The sequence below is a fragment of the Corvus brachyrhynchos genome, unplaced genomic scaffold (genome assembly GCF_000691975.1).
Source record: "Corvus brachyrhynchos isolate BGI_N302 unplaced genomic scaffold, ASM69197v1 scaffold597, whole genome shotgun sequence".
NCBI classification, from domain to species: domain Eukaryota; kingdom Metazoa; phylum Chordata; class Aves; order Passeriformes; family Corvidae; genus Corvus; species Corvus brachyrhynchos.
In genome coordinates this window covers 631057-646838 of record NW_008239000.1, presented here as the reverse complement: position 1 = coordinate 646838, position 15782 = coordinate 631057, and the positions used below count along the sequence as shown (strand labels likewise).

At 46.7% G+C, this 15782-nt stretch overlaps 1 protein-coding gene across 11 annotated transcripts in view; it reads left to right on the top strand.

Moving 5' to 3' along the window:
• Positions 1-15782, top strand: part of SLC4A4 (solute carrier family 4 member 4) — a 149196-nt gene that overhangs the window by 77796 nt on the left and 55618 nt on the right. The window lies entirely within an intron of this gene.

Here is a 15782-nt window from a genome sequence, read left to right as displayed (position 1 = left end):
CCAGCAGCTGTGGATGCCCCATCCCTGGAAATGTTCAAGGCCATGGGACTCGGAGCAACCGGGTCTGGTGGAAGGTGCTCCTGCCCATGGCAGGGGATTGGAATGAGATGGGCTTTGAGGTCCTTTGCAATCCAAGCCATTTTGGGATTCTGTGATGGGGACACTGCTCCCCCTATAGCTTAAGGTTGTAAGAGGAGAGACTCTGGATACAAATTTTAAGGGTGCTTGAGATGTTTTTAGAGATGGGGACAGCTTTAGGTTTTCTTTGGTGCTCCATCAGATGCCCTTGATGCGGAAGTGGTGGTATCTGTGAAGAATGTCCTTCTGGCTCTGGAAGAGCCCTCACAGCCAAGGCAGCATGTGATGCAGAAGGGAAAATGCTCTTTGCTTGGAAGCTGTTGGCTTCAGAAACATAAGGTCAGTGCTGAACTTGTTGCAAAAACATCCTCCTCCAATTAAATCTGGTGTGACATTTTTCTGAGGAATGTGGGTTTGGTGTCCTTCGTTTGGGAAGAACAGGCAGATTTTGCACAGCGAGAAAAAGAGTAAATGTTTTGCAAGGAATATTTTGCTTACTATCAAGGTCTCATATTTTCTTTCAGTTATGCAAAGCATGTGCTTAAAATGGGAATCTCCACTGGAGGATGGCTTTCAAATCTTGGAAGAGACATCCTTGAGGTTTATTGCTCACAATTTCCTGTCTCTTTGGGGGATAAAAAACAAACATGTTTTGAAGAAAAGCTGTTTTATCTAAATCAGTGCATTGAACTGTCCCTATCTGCGATGCGATATTGTTAATAATAAGACGTTTGACTTCATCTCAAAGTTGAGCAGAAGAATTTGGGTTGGGGTTGAGGGAGCAGGTATATATGAAAGAGCTGTTTTCTGCTCTGTGGCTTCTCCAGTGCCACAAAGTTGAGAAACACCTGGAAAACCAATCTTTTTTTCTACATCTTCTCTTCTTTCATGTATTTAATGGAAGTATGTAGCAAACAGTCCTTGCCTGGTTCTTCTGGGGTTACTTTTCCATGTGGTGGAGTTTCTTGCTCTGAAATAGATGGAGCCCCCTTACAAGTTCATTTTCCTTGTTCAGAACTTCTTCGCTGTAGTGACAGAGCAGAGCATGATGGCTCCTAGAAAAGGGATTCTGGGAGCGCATGTTCTGTTGCTCACAGCTGCATCCCAGCCAAAGTTTGCCTGGCGCTCTGTGGTGGAGGATTGGGGAAGAAGGAGATGGATCTCTCTGTTCAGCACCTTCGTTTAACTTAGAGCTTTAAAAAAATACTTGGAACTGGGAGGCGGGAGAAGTTGGGGAATTTAATTTTCCCTGAGAAATACCTGTGTATTTCTTAACATAGTATTCCTGTCTTTTCTTTTCCAAGTTGAATAGGCTTTAAGCCAAGCTTTTGAGAAGAAATACAAAAATCTCTTCTAGGTGCACGTACACAAACATATCAGGTACAATTCTGCAATCCAGAATGGCTGAGCTGGATCCATGTGTGCTTTGGCTTGTGTGCTACACATTCTTGGGTAATTCCTTTCCGTACTGCAGCTTCACTGCAGCTTTCAGTTCTTAGTGGTCTTTTCCAGCCTAGGGGATTCTGTGATTCAGTGCTGCCTTGTGCTTCCAGACTGCTGCATACCTTCTTCACTGGGGTCATGGCTCTTCTTTCCCTGGAGCCATGAAAATGTGTACCTCACTATGGAGAGTTTAGCTCAGTGGGTGAAGTAATGTGTGAGACACTTAGTCTGCTCTTCATGCGTCCCTTAAAAAAAATAGTAAAAGAAATCATGCTTCATTTGAATCAGCAAGTGGGGAACTTTAATTTAAATAATGGATTTAATCCAGCGATATCGTTGTCATTATTTCCTTAAGGGGACTTGATTTGCTGTTACTATTTCTTTCACCCTGAATCTGCTGTTCCATTTTGGTAGCCAAGTCACACTTTATAATACTTGGTGTAATTCGTTTTTGTAATGTGCAGGTATCCAGCATCCCAAGTTTTGTGCATTAGATGGCCAGGTGTTCATGCTGGTATCCACCTGGAGATGGAGAGGACTTCCTTTTAGGTCATCTTTTTCGAATTCAAATCTGGATGGAAATTGAAATTCCATTAAAAATAGCCGAGGGGAAGGCTGCCCTTATTGGTAGTGGTGCAACTACTTGGTGTTTGGGTTTTCTCCCCAGTTGAAATCTCTTTAGGAATTAAGGGAACACTCTCTGAACTAATGAGCTAGCTGAGTTCCCCCTTCTCCTTGGAACTCATCTTCCCACCCCTTCCTTTTAGTTCAGAATTATGAAGAAATAAAAAACCTCTCCTGTTGTCACATCATATTTAATTTCTTTAATGAGATGAATAATTCAATAATGTAAACTGACAGTAATAGTCCCTCTGCCCTATAGAAGTTGCCGCTGTGAAAAACTGGATTAGCACATTTGTGTAGTTTGGGCTGAAATTACTAGTTTGTGATTCTCGTTTGGATTAAGCAATTTGATTTGCTCAAGTCTTTGAAATCAAACATGTCCTTTCTGCTGTCTATTCATAGAATCATCACGGAAAGGCCTGGGCTGGAAGGGAACTTAAAGCCCATGCAGTTCCATCCCCTGCCGTGAGCAGGGACACCTTCCACTAGACCAAGGTGCTCCAAGCCCCGTCCAACCTGGCCTTGGACACTTGCAGGGATGGGGCAGCCACAGCTTCCCTGGTGAGCCTGTTTTCCTGTGAGAGACTTGGTTATTGCCTCTTGGGAAGCAGTGGGTGCTGACATCCTGTGTGTGCTGCCGGGATGCTGCAGGTGCTGGCTGGGCCGGGCAGGATGGGCGCGTCACGCTGCAGACTGAGGAGACACGTATGGTGTTACGTGACCCGGGAGCAGCCCTGGCCACGGGTGCTGTCTGCAGGCAGAGGGTCTATTAATAGAGCTGAGAACCAGATGATTCCTGGTGTTACGTGACTGTGTCTCCAGAGATTAACTGGGGAGGTGTTTTGGGGTGTCAGGAAATCACCTGCACAGGACGCGCATGTTTGCAAGGGAGCGGGGACTGCAAATACTGTAGTCTTGAAACTGAGAGATGCAGTAATGGAAAAACATGCAGGAATGTGATGGAGAGAGTTGGGATTTGAGGCATGAGTGATTGAACTCCTCTCAGGGCAGTGCAGAGCTCTTCAGGACTCGGGAATGGAAGAAATGACTGCACAGGGAGGGCAGAACATAAACGCTTGATGTAATTCCAAGTAGGTACATCCATCCTTGCTCTTGCTTTAGTTTTTCCTTATGACCTAAATAATATTCTGATAAATCCAAGGCATCCTTCAAATTCATGGCATCCAAGGAACTGTGAACTCCTCTTCTGTGAGCACGCATAGGTATTACCTGTCTGAGCAGTGTGCTGATGAGCATTGTTATTCCAGCACCAGATCTTGAATGTAAAGCTTCTACACCTGCTATTCCTGTAAATTCCCTTTGGAAGGGCCAGTGTACCTTCGTGTGGAAAATGTCAAATCATTTTAGAGTCACATTTCACTGGGAATAACTTGGTGAGTGCAGCTTTGGCTCCCCTTAGTGCTCTCAAGTTAGTCCAGTGCCTCGTTACCTTATTTTACATCAGTCTTGTGCTTTGCTTGACTCCTGTGGGAATTGAGCAGGTCCAGGCGTAGGTAAGTGGCTGGTGGGATAGTTCAGCACCTCTTTGGTCATAATGTTGTTTTCCTTGCTGTTGTCGCAGATATAATCTGTGGTTAATCCCTCAAGTCCAAACCTGTGACTCCCCAGAGGACCTGAAGCCTTTTGTTGGTTTTGATTTGCGGCCTTATTATAGACAAATTAATGACCCTGAGTGACAGCAGGGCAGCCAGAGACGAGAAGAAAATGAGTAATTAACATATATTGGGTATTACTGATTGCTTTTATGATTATCTGGATTTTAAGGTATTAGCTGGAAAAATAGCTCCTAATCCCTTATTAAAGATAAAAGGCAAGTCATTAAAAGTAGGAGGTTGTTTTCAGTCCTGAGAAGCTCTGGAAATATGTCTTGGCTCCAGCAGCAAACTAACCTTGAAAGCCTGTAATTCCAAGGTACTCAGCTTAGTTGTTCTCCTCAGCAAGGGAATTTCTGAAGTTTCCCATGTGCAGGGAGGCGGAGGGGATGCGAGACAAAGCGACCCTTGTCATAGGAGCTGCGTGCTTGGCACCACGACAGGGCCCTTTGAATATCCTTGGCGTTAGCTGAGCCCGGCCCAGCTGCTGGGCTGGGAACTCTCGACAGCTCCACAGAGGGGTTATCTCTAACTTCAGCTTTTTGCCGGAGGCAGATCTCCTGCATGAGGCTCCTGTTGCACCCCGACTCCTTCGTACCTCCCTCTTGCCACTGTGGCCACCTGACTGGTTTTGTAGCCATCTAACTGGTTTCATGGAATTGTAAAAAAGGTCACAGAATGGTTTGGGTTGGAAAGGACCTTCAAAGTCATTTTGTTCCAACCCCCTGCCATGGACAGGGATACCTTCCCCTAGACCACATTGCTCAGGATTCCATCCAACCCAGCCCTGAACGTTTCCAGGGATGAGGCATCCCCCACCTCTCTGCGCCAATGTTTTAGCACCCTCTTCGTAAAAAATTTCATGGCCATCTAACTGGATTCACAGCCATCTAACTGGTCTCATGGGCATCTAACTGGTTTCAGAGGCATCTAACTGGTTTCAGGGCCATCTAACTGGTTTCAAGGCCATCTAACTGGTTTTGTGGCCGTGCACTAAGCTGAATCAGCAAAACAGACTAGTCCAAGCCCAGAGCCCTGATCCCAGCAGGGAAGGGGGAACAAGAGGCTGAAGTGCCAGGAGAAGGAAAACAATAAAACTGGGGAAGGGTGGCGTTTGGCTGTTGGTACTCTTAAACCCACCTGGAGCGTGTGCGAGGTCAGAAGGAAAGCAGCAGCACCCCTTGCTGAGTTATACTAATTAATCATCTGCAGAAACTTGCCAGACACTGAGACTTTCTTAATAGTCAAGTATTTTTTGTTTTAAAATGAGTTCATTCCTTATTTCTGGGTAATGAAATTTGAGTACCAGTAAAACCACAAACTTTTCAGATTTCCTGTATTTTAACAGTTCTGTGTTTCAACACATCGTGTTTATATGCTCTGGCTATACTTTTAAAAAGTAATTGAAAATGGAGCGGGACCAATTAAAAAGAAATAAAGATGGCATTTAACGACTCTAAGGAGATCAGTGCTTGTAAAGAGATTTACAGTGGAGGAAATGCTGTTCTGATGGAATAAAGTTTGAAAAAACACTGCTCATTTCTGCTTTGCCCTTTCCATCCTAAGTTGTTTAAAAGATTACCACTAGGACCTGGCTGATTTGTTCCCCTCTTATTTTTTTTCCCCCCAATTATTTTTTTTTTCTTAAGTCCTGGACAGTGTTTAAGACCAGCAGGATGCTCAGTGCTTTTGATGCCACTGCCAGTTTTCTGTGCTTGGGGAAGGATTTAAAAAGTAGAGTTTGACTCCCTGTTGGGTTGGTCACAGTTGATTCTGTAAATGCAAAGGAAACAGTTCAGCTTTGGAGTTGTTTTGCTGTTTTCCTGTTTGGTCTTGGTTGTGCTGGTGCAGCCCTTGGTGTTTCCACAGAGATTGTCAATGTTTTCTGATACGGAGTTGGCGTTTTGTTACTCTCCGTGCTGTTCTCATTCTCTAGACCAGGATGCCAAGCAGATTATTAAACCCAGCATGGGGTTTCCAGTCTCACTTCATTACTAAAAGTTGCTCTGAAGCCGTGACAAAGTGCTCGCGTTTCGGCAGCAGATGGAATAGCTGGAGTGGAGATCATCTGTCTGGGAAGCTCACTAATGGAATAGACTAAATGAGGTTGGAAGGTGCCATCAGTGGGTCCAAACCTCTGCTCAAAGCAGGGCCAGCTTGGTAATTAAGTTATTAACGTTGGTTTCTAAGTTATGATACCATGTCCGGAGCGCTCTGTCCTTGGATGGAAGTGCAGTGGCACAGGGCCCCAAGGAGGCACACTGTTACTTTTCCTACTCATGGAATCATCCTGGTACCTTTGGATGTTCAGGACAGAGAATACTTGGGTCTCCTGGGTCTCCCTTTAAGCATGGGCAGTACAACATTATTCTTGCCAAGTGCAAGGAATTGCATCTTCTCTCTCTCCTTTGCTGTGGTTTCATCCTCCCCTCACATGCAGTAGCTGATCCTCTTGTATCTTCCTCCTCCTGTGTACAACAGAGGGGACCATGAGACCCTGTAAAAGACACCACTCACCATATTGTGCCACTTTGGGGCTAGGCAGGGGCCTGACCATTAGGAAGGTCAGTGCTTATGCAAAAATCCCCCCCAGCTATTCCCTTCGGTCCAAGCCATCCCCAAACCGACCTCCTACTTATGTTTTCCTCCCAACTGTCTAATCATTAACAAGTTGCTTAATGCACAACAAAAGACCAATTAACCCTAAAGCATTTAGTGAACTGCATGTAAATTAGTTGTAAAATGTTGCTGTAAACATTAAATGTTGGGCAATTACATAAACCAATAATTGCTAAAGTTGCATTTAGGAGCTTGAAAGAAAAAAAAAATCTGCTTAAGTAGCACATCAGAGAACTCCGCTAATGGTTTTGTTTTTAACTGCAGCCATCCCGCTCTGGGTAGGTCCCAGCAGGCTGGGGCAACTTAGATTCCATGTGGTTTTAGTTGTGTAAGAAAAATAAAGGCATGGTAACCTTGTGCACCTTTGGAAACTGCAAGGAAAACCTCCAAAGGGCAGAACCTGGAGTCTAGAAAGAAATGGTGGAAATATGGTAGATGGTATCCCATTGGATACCAGTGCCAGCTGATTCTGTGGATTGATTATTGTTTTCTTCAGATTCAGGCTGCATGAAAACATTCCAGACCTGACTAAAACCTGGGCTCTGGAGAGGGTCTGGTGAGGTGTGAGCGCAAAGGGCCTGGCCGCTCACTGCTGTTGGGTTTGCTTCCATCTTCTCTTCCTCATTCTGCAGGCACCTGCCTCCTCCCCTGTTAGCCTTTGGGAGAGGCCAAGTGCCTGTGCACCCACCTGTGTGCTGGAGTTTCACACGAAGAGGCTGCTTTGCTTTTCTGCACAATTTTTAATCTCCTTAATTGGCCGTCTCGCTCCAAGGTGGTCCAGGTTACCCACCGCTTCTCAAGCTCCTGCTGCTAATGGTCTTAAATAATTAATTTTCCTTGTATGCCTCATGTACTTATCCTTCAGTTTTCAGTGGAATCTTTCATTTCTGGTAGTTTTGCTTTGACCTGGGCTTGTGTCAGACCCAGATGTTCCTAAATGGTGCAGTGAAGTGTGGCTTTGCCTCCTTATTCTGTGTATTTGTGCTTCGCTGCTGCTTTAGAGCCTCTTTGTTGTTTTGGTAAAAGTATCTCTCTGTGTGGCTCATGTTGCATTCCATAAGGAGTCACCAAATGTGTCTCTAGATACCAGATTTCTCATTTTTCAGTGAAAAAACAAGTTGGGTTTGTTTGAACTCGCTTTCCTCCTTCCTCAATTTTGGCAGTAGCCTTTTCTGGAGTATATTGATTTTAATTACAGTGCATTCACTTACTGAAAGCCAACCCGTGCTTAATTTTCCTGGATAAATCCATTTGAAAATGGTCTTTTATTTTTCTTGCACACTGTTTTACTAGTATAGATCCTGTCACGTTCTTTTCCTGAAAGTGGAAATATTTTATACTTACGTTTCCTTGACTGAATTACAGAAATTTGCTTAAAGCTGTAAAACTACCTTTCAGCATGGGTGAGACCCCAGCAAATCCGCTGGTTTTTTCCACCATAGTCGTGTTCCGTGGAGGTTTGGTGCTCGTGTAGGAGGTGGGGGTGAATCTGTGAAGCTCAGAGTTAAAAGGAGACGGAAGCTTGAACTTCACTTGCTGTTGCAAGGGGAAACCGGTGAAGAGCAGGAGCTGCCCAAATGTCACCAGGCTTTTGAGAACAAGTTGAATTGGGAGCTTCTGGGAAGCCGCTTGGAAGGAGTCTGCTGCTGGCAGCCTGGAGCCGTGCCGAGCCCGGAGTTAATGGTGGTTAATTTTTAAAGGCAGGGGCAAAACTGGTTATTGTGTCTTTGTCTCAATAGGGTCTTTCTGCTCCCGAAATGCCATTGCAAGAGCCCTTTTCTGAGTTCTCTTGACCCGGAGAGAAAATGAAAATGCCTTCAGAGAAGTGGTTTATCCACACAAAACTTTGTTTTGCCACGTTGCTAACTGATGGGGACAGTTCCATCGGGATGGTCGTAACATCTCCAGGGATGCCAAATGAGGGAGGCGGCGTTTATCAGGATTTAAAATACAGAATAAATGCAGGCACCCGAAAGGGCAGGTCTGTAGGGGTGGATCCACCCAATGGAGCTTGCTCTGCAGCAGCAGGGAAATGTGAGGAAAACCAGCACCCAGACGGGAAATCAACTGGTTTTGTAACCACCCTGTCAGGCCAAATCCTGGTGCTCTCCTAGTCAATGGAAGCATTGTCTGGATTCTCAGGCTGGCTTTGCAGCTTTTTAGATAAGCGGCTGTGAACTGTTCTGAGCCAAAAGGGCAGTTTGTCACTGAATGAAGCTTTTCAGAAGGTGGTGGAAAAATAGACAACCCTTTCTCAAAGCATCTCAAAGGAGCTTGGCACCTTCCTCCTGCTGTGAGTCAAGGTGAAGTGGCCTCCTGAGCTCTGGCTTCTGAGCTGGTTGGACCTGATGATCCTTGAGGTCTCTCCAACCTGGTATTCTACAGTTCTGTGATTCTATGATAGTGCTTTTAGTGTGGAGGTATGTGTAGGACAAGGGGGAACGGCTCCCCACTGACAGGGGGCACGGTTAGATGGGATACCAGGAAGAAATTCTCCCCTGTGAGGGTGGGGAGGCCCTGGCACAGGTTGCCCAGAGAAGCTGTGGCTGTCCCCTCCCTGGAAGGGTCCAAGGGCAGTTGGACGGGGCTTGGAGCAACCTGGGACAGTGGAAGGTGTCCCGGCCCATGGCAGGGGGCTGGAACAAGATGATCTTTAAATCCCTTCCAGCCTACACCAGTCTGGAATTCTATAAAATACATATTTACACCATGGCTTCCCTCTCCTATGTGGAGTTTGAAGCAGGACAGGTGATCAGGAAGAACTAACAACCTGCAGAACCCCCCAACATGTGTGTTTAGCTCTTGTGCACCAGTTGGTCTCTGCAAGGATGGTAAGGAATAATAATGCACGTTTCCCTCTGTGCCCGGAATGGATGAGGCGTTTGGCAACATCGAAAACAGAGGGGACAGAATGAAAAGAGCTGAAAGCAAAAAGTGTGGATGCCAGAAACATTCAGTACTCCTTGAAAAACAGCCTGGCAACGGAGGTGGGCTCCACTGCAGCCGGAGACACGGGACGAAGGCTTTGGCATGCACGGCAACTGTGGGAATAAATACGGAAAATCCTCACCCGCGCGTGTGTCGCTTCCTCCCTCTGTGGGTGGGTTCTGTCCTGCCAAGGCCCTGCCGAAGGAGACTTCCAGAAGTGCTGAAACAGTCAGGGCTGCTGTGGAGATTGATTGAACGGGACAGATAGACAGTGATGAAACCCTGCTTGTGAGAAGAGCTTAATAGGCAGAAAATTGGCTATTGCAGCCGGAGGGCTGGTTGGGAAGCACAGAGAGGGAAGTTTCCTCTTGTCGTTGCGTGGAAGCTCAAACTCAAGAGAAGAGCCCAGAGCTGCTACAGCTTTATCCTTAGAAGTGTCCCTGTACCCTCCCTGTTACCTAAACGAGGTAAATGAGCAGTGGTAAACTGAGTTATAGTTTGGTAGGAGGGCTTGTGGCTGATGCAAGGAAATGGCACTACTTACAGGGACTGCAGCACATCAAACCGGCTTTAAAACTGTCTCTGGGGAGCCACATTTCAGTGTTGGAAAAGAAAAGGATGTTTTTTTTGTTTCCCAGAGGAGCAGGGGTTTTCCCTTGTGCTTACGTGAGCAGTTGCTTTGTGGCCACATGGTGCAGTGATACTGATGGGGGTATGCGATCATGGTGTGCTTACAGTGTTTAAGATACCAGAACAGGAGCCAGCAGGATCCCAGAGAGGTGGACAGCACCAGTCTCTCCAGGAAGGAGACTGTGAAAGCCACACTGCTTTAAAAAGGGAAACAGAGAAAAGCCAAAGAAGGAAAATTATGAGAATTGAGGAGTGATTTTTGAACTCAGTTCTGTGTGGCAGCCGCTCCGCTGCTGTTTCACTGGGGACTTGACTGTTGCTCAGATCCAATGGAGGTGTGATGCCAGACAGCATCCTGGATCTGTGTGACAGCAGGAAATGTTCCAGAGCTCCAGAGAAAGCCAGGCTTTCTCTAGATGCTGCTCGCTCTTTATTAAAGTCTTCTTGGCAACTGCTCAGGAACAGCTCCTTAAAAATGTGCTGCCGTAGCAGTTTGACACAACTGGAAGTAAGATGGTTGACCTCCAGGACCAGTCAAAAAATACCTTTGTTATCTGTATTTTGCAGTGAATTGCTTGTGGTGTAGTTTATATCAGGGTTTATAACCAGTATGGTTTGTCACTATGGACTAGTTGGTTTGTACAAGTGTTGGAGGCATTGCTGCTGCCTTATAATGCCATTAAGAATGGCACTCGGAGAATCTAGAAAATTTTTAAAATGTGATATAGAAAGAAAGACAAATTTCCTCTTTTTCTCTCAGTTTGAGAGCTAGTCACTGTTGATTAGCATCTAGCTGTGGCATACCTGCAGGGAATTGCACGGTCCGCGTACACCCAATTCCACACCCTTGGAATCAGGGGAGCCTGGCATTGATGGGAGCAGGCAGAGCCTCGCACTGTTAGTACATAAAATACTCAGTTTGGCTCAACTGGCTAATCATGTGCCTGTGGGAGGTTATCTGTTCCCATTTCCTTGGGATTCTGCAGCTGCCTCTGCTTCTGGCAGGTTATGTAGATATTACTGGTTTTGGCTGCAGCTGGAAAAAAACAGTCAGTCTTTGAAGGCAGAATCTCCCTCGAGTGGAACAATGTTGGAAGAAGCTCATCATGGGGCTTGGGGTATAGCATGTGGTGGTCTCTCCATCATAGCCATGTGGATGAAATTGGCAGGCTGTCTTCTTTTATAGGAATTGCCTTTTAGGATAAGGGTCACCAAATTTTCATGAGATAGTGCTGGGTTTGTTTAGAAGCTTCACAGACTCATTGTCAACGTTGCATCCACAGATGAGTTAATGTGAAACATTTTTGTTAGAAGGGTCCTTTTTCTCTCCCTGCATCTCCAAGGAATGTTTTAATGAAGTATCTGTAGGCACAGCACCAAAGACTAAGGGAGCTGAGAATGCCCAGCAAAGCATTACGTAAATGCTACCGTTCTTCTGGCACTTGAGAGAACACAGTATTAGTAAGAATTTGTCTAATACTGCAGGTTTTTTGCAGATCAAACGCTTAATATATGCCACATGCTGCAGAGGATCTTACTGCAAAACATGTACAATCATGCAGTCCAATACTCCAGCAAAAACTGGATTGTTCCAGAGGCAGTGCTGTTCATTATGTCTGGGAAGGGGCACGATCAAGGGATGGGGTAGATTTGCTCCAAGATGGATCAAGCACCTCAAAGAGCGTTCTTTGCACCCCACAGTCATACAAGAAGTGGCCTGGGGTGGGATCTGGGTAGTGTGGGGAACGTTCCCTCCTGGCTGCCAAGTTCTGCCTGTGGAAAGTCTAATCTGCCTCACAGTCAGCCCGCCCCGGCACAGGGTCAAAAAGTAATCGTTCATAAGCAAAGAGGGAAAACAAGCAAAAGAGAAATTCTCACGCTTGCTTAGAGTGATTAGCTGGGGAGCGGATCACCCAGGAGCGGTTCTGTGGGACCATGGAAAAGGCCAGTGTGCAGCCTCAGAGCAGTGTCCCTGGTGCACACTTTCCAAAAGTAGGTGTCATGTATAAATCCATGTGCACTTGGCTTCTTCGATGGTGCTCGGGGATGCTTGTGCTTGGTGGAGCACTTGGGGAATCAGGAAATCAGTTCTCACCTGGGCTGTTCTGCAGATATTGGTGTTACCTGAAGTGATCGTTCTCCCTTCCATAACGGGAATAACAGTTCTTACCTGTAAAGGTGCAGGAATAGCATGGAGAGCCTGTGTGCTTCAGAAATGCTGGACAGTATTGCTGGTGAAGCAGGAGAGCATCCCTTGTCTTACCCTGTGGCTTTGGCCAGTGCGTTGGATGCCGTACAGGAACCGGCAGAGGTGTCCGAGGGGATGGTTTTCAGTGACTCCTGGTTTTAGGTGGGATTCCATTCAGGTTTGTCTTTGAAGGAAGCTGGCGGGACTGTGAGCCATCAAAGCCTCCCTGCTTGCCTTTAGCTGGTGTCTTGTGTTGACATTAACGCACAGTTAAAATTGGCTTTGCCAATGGAGAATTTTGGAAGGGAAGTCAGCTGAACTGGAAAGGAAACAAGTTTAAATCTGTTACAGGTGCCTGCACAAGTGTCACTGCTCTGACTGCGGATAGGTTTGAGCCGAGCTTTGGCAGAAGGAGGGCAGCCCCAGAAAGGACTGGGAGTACGATCATGTCCTATTTTAATAAGCCTGCCTGGAAAGGACGTTTGACAAACAGCTTTCCTCGATACTGGTTCCACAGGCTCTGGAGAGGGATTTGCACCAGGTCTCTCAGGGATTTCTGTAGCTGCCAACACACTTAGAAGTAACAGAGAACTTCATGTCTGATGGTCCCTTTGGCCTTGGATGGAGGAAGCAGTTGACCGAGGTGCAGGTCCCCAGGGTCTTCAGAAGTGTCCCTGGTAACAGCCAGCTGAAAAAGCAGGAGGAAAAGCATATTGGCTGAGTGGAGAACAGGACTTGTGCATCAACACAGATACCCCCTGTCCTCCGTCCTGAGGCAGCATCATACACCCAGAGAGCCAGGCTGAAACTGCCTTCCACCCACCACCAGCCAGGCCCTTGGCACGGAAGCAGGAGGTGACTTTAGGATAGGGGCCAATGCCACAAAGTCCCCCCGGCATGTCCGTGTGCAGCTCTGCCATCGCACTGGGCAGCAAGGGAGGGCTGCCACCAAAGCTGTGGCCAGAGCAGGGCTGGGAAGGGAAGCTCAGCCATGCCTGATTTGAGGTTGTTGTGCTAGAATGTGTCTCTCCCTATTTCTCAACTCCTGAGATTCCTCTCTCTTGATGGAGATTGATTTTTGCCTTTGGGAACCCGAGGGTATACATTGTGCTCAGAATTGGCCTGAGCTGAACTTGGAGAAACTGCTGATGTGTTTGCTCTTGTGCAAATTATGGATTTTATAAGCTGCCTCATGGACCGTGTGTGGCTGAATGGAACAGGAAAGGGAAGAGGCAGAAGTGAGAGACATCACCCATGGATGGCATTGCCTCTCTATCCACGTTGTGTTGGAACATTCAACTCTCTGCAATTAATATCTTAATTCCTCTCCCATTCAGGGGAAAATATAACCCCAGCCATCTAAATCTCTGGATTAGCCTTTTCTCTGCTGCAAACGTCTGCTGACCATCAGGTTGTCCTCTTGAATAAGACAGCAAGGAAAACAGTATTGACCAGCCTGAGCTGCTCCTGGCATCAGTGGTGCTGGTTCAACCGGCTCCTGAACTGGACGACCGAGGTGGAAGCGAAGGTGATGGCCAAGGCTGGGGCAGGCTGGCGAGGTGCTGCTCAAAGGTCGGGCAGGCAAGGCTGAGGGGTCACCTCCCGGGTTAATGACTCTCCAGTCCCTGAGCCCGGTGCTCAGCTGGCTGCTTGCACTGAGCACACAGTGTTCGCCTGGAGATTAAGATGAAAATATGCTCTCCTTGCTAAAGAGAGCACATAAACAACCCATAAACGGCCCATTAACCCACAAAATCGCAATAAAGAACATGTGGTCAAGCGAGCATCGGGGACCTGTGACCCAGCAAACGCCCTAATGGGATTGTGAACCTTATCATTGGCCCTAAGTGTGGATAATGGGAAATTAGCAGCAGGGAAAGGAGGAAGGCAAGAAAGAAGGGGTGGCGAACGATGGGCACCCAGGTTCAGTGGGCAAAATGTTGTGGAATGACCATGTTATGGGTGGGAATATCAGGGTAACACTTCCATATAGTAAAACCACTTCAAAATGACTCAGGAGACACTCCTCCCATTGGCTCCAGTGGATACCTTCAACAGCTCAAGAAGCTCTGCAGTCCCTTCTCTTACAACCTCTTCCAAGCAGCAGTCACTTCTGTGTTCCGCCTTGCTTTTTGAAGCAATAGGATGGACATGTATTTTTTTTGTTTTCTAGCTGTGATATTCAAATTCTGTTTGAATATAAAAGTATATTGAGATTCATTAGTGCAGGTAAAGGGGGAGGACAATGGAACATGCATGGTATGGATGGATGGATAGTCTGGCATCTTGTTCCAGCCCCCTGCCATGGGCAGGGAGACCTTCCACTGTCCCAGGTTGCTCCAAGCCCCATTCAACCTGGCCTTGGACACTTCCAGGGATGGGGCACCCACAGCTTCTCTGGGCACTCTGTGCCAGTGCCTCACCATCCTCACAGGGAAGAATTTCTTCCCAGTATCCCATCTAACTGTGCCCTCTGTCAGTGCAAAGCCATTCCCCCTTGTCCTGTCACTCCAGGCCCTTGTCAGAAATCCCTCTCCAGCTCTCCTGAAGCCTGCAGGAAGTTGAATGGCTCATGATGGGGAGGCTGCTGTAGCGGCAGGGAAAGGTCCTTGGGTCCCAGGAGATTCCAAAGGCATTTATGATTACAAATATACTTCTGGTCAAAAAGAAATCTGTATTACAGAAGCATCATCACTCCGAGTAATTTAGGAAGAAAGCAATGAAAGTTTGTTTAAGGAAAAGAAAAAGGAGTAAAGGGCATGTTTTTTACTGGTTTATTTTTTCCCATTGCAAATTGAGACTCTGTTTACCCTGGAAAAATCAATGTGGTCGGACACCTGGTGTAATTAATTATTTTGCAAGAGACAGCCAGCTGATCTTTTGAAAAGAAAGGAGTTTTTAGCAGAACTGAGAACTGTTCAAAGTTCATAGTCTGCTGTGTATCTCTAATGCTGATAAACATCCAGCAGAAAGGATGCCTGTCTTAAAATTTCACATGGTCACACCTTTGTTTTAAAGTGATACGCTCAGAAAAAGACTGTAGACCCCAAGGAGCCCTCCAGCAAGGTGACTCTGGTGGTGTGGGCTCCAGTTATCTTTAGGAGATGTCCTCAGGCCTTGGGATGGGGACAGTGATGCTCTCAGGTTTGAATTTTGAATCCTTAAGCAGGAAACAGTTTCTTTCCTTTTTCTCGAGCTTATAATGCAAACAGACTTTGCTTGTGCTGTGTGTTGAATGTAGTTCTTTTGCCTAAACAGGCAGTCTTTTCCAACCAGGACCAGTTGTTTTTTTTTTTCAGTGCATTGGTGCCTGACTAAATGCATTGGGTCGCATTCTTCATGTATAGACGAGACTACCCTTCTGTTAAATATTCCTGTGTTTTCCAGTGGTGGGCTGGGGAGGTTCCAGCCTGCCTTGCAGGCCAATGGCAGCCCAAACCTGGCTGGCACGGAGGGAGGGGAAAGCCAGCAGTGGGATGCTGTGCCAGCAAGCCCCCAATTGGTTTGGCTGGAACTGGTTTTAGGTCATATAAAAAAGGGGGTGAAGGATCCGGGCTGCTCAGAGAGCGGCAGGTCCTCGGACAGCGCCACAGAGCACATTGGTTCTGAGCTCCATTGTGGTTTTTTTTACAAGGGCTGCAAATTGCTGTAACGTAGTT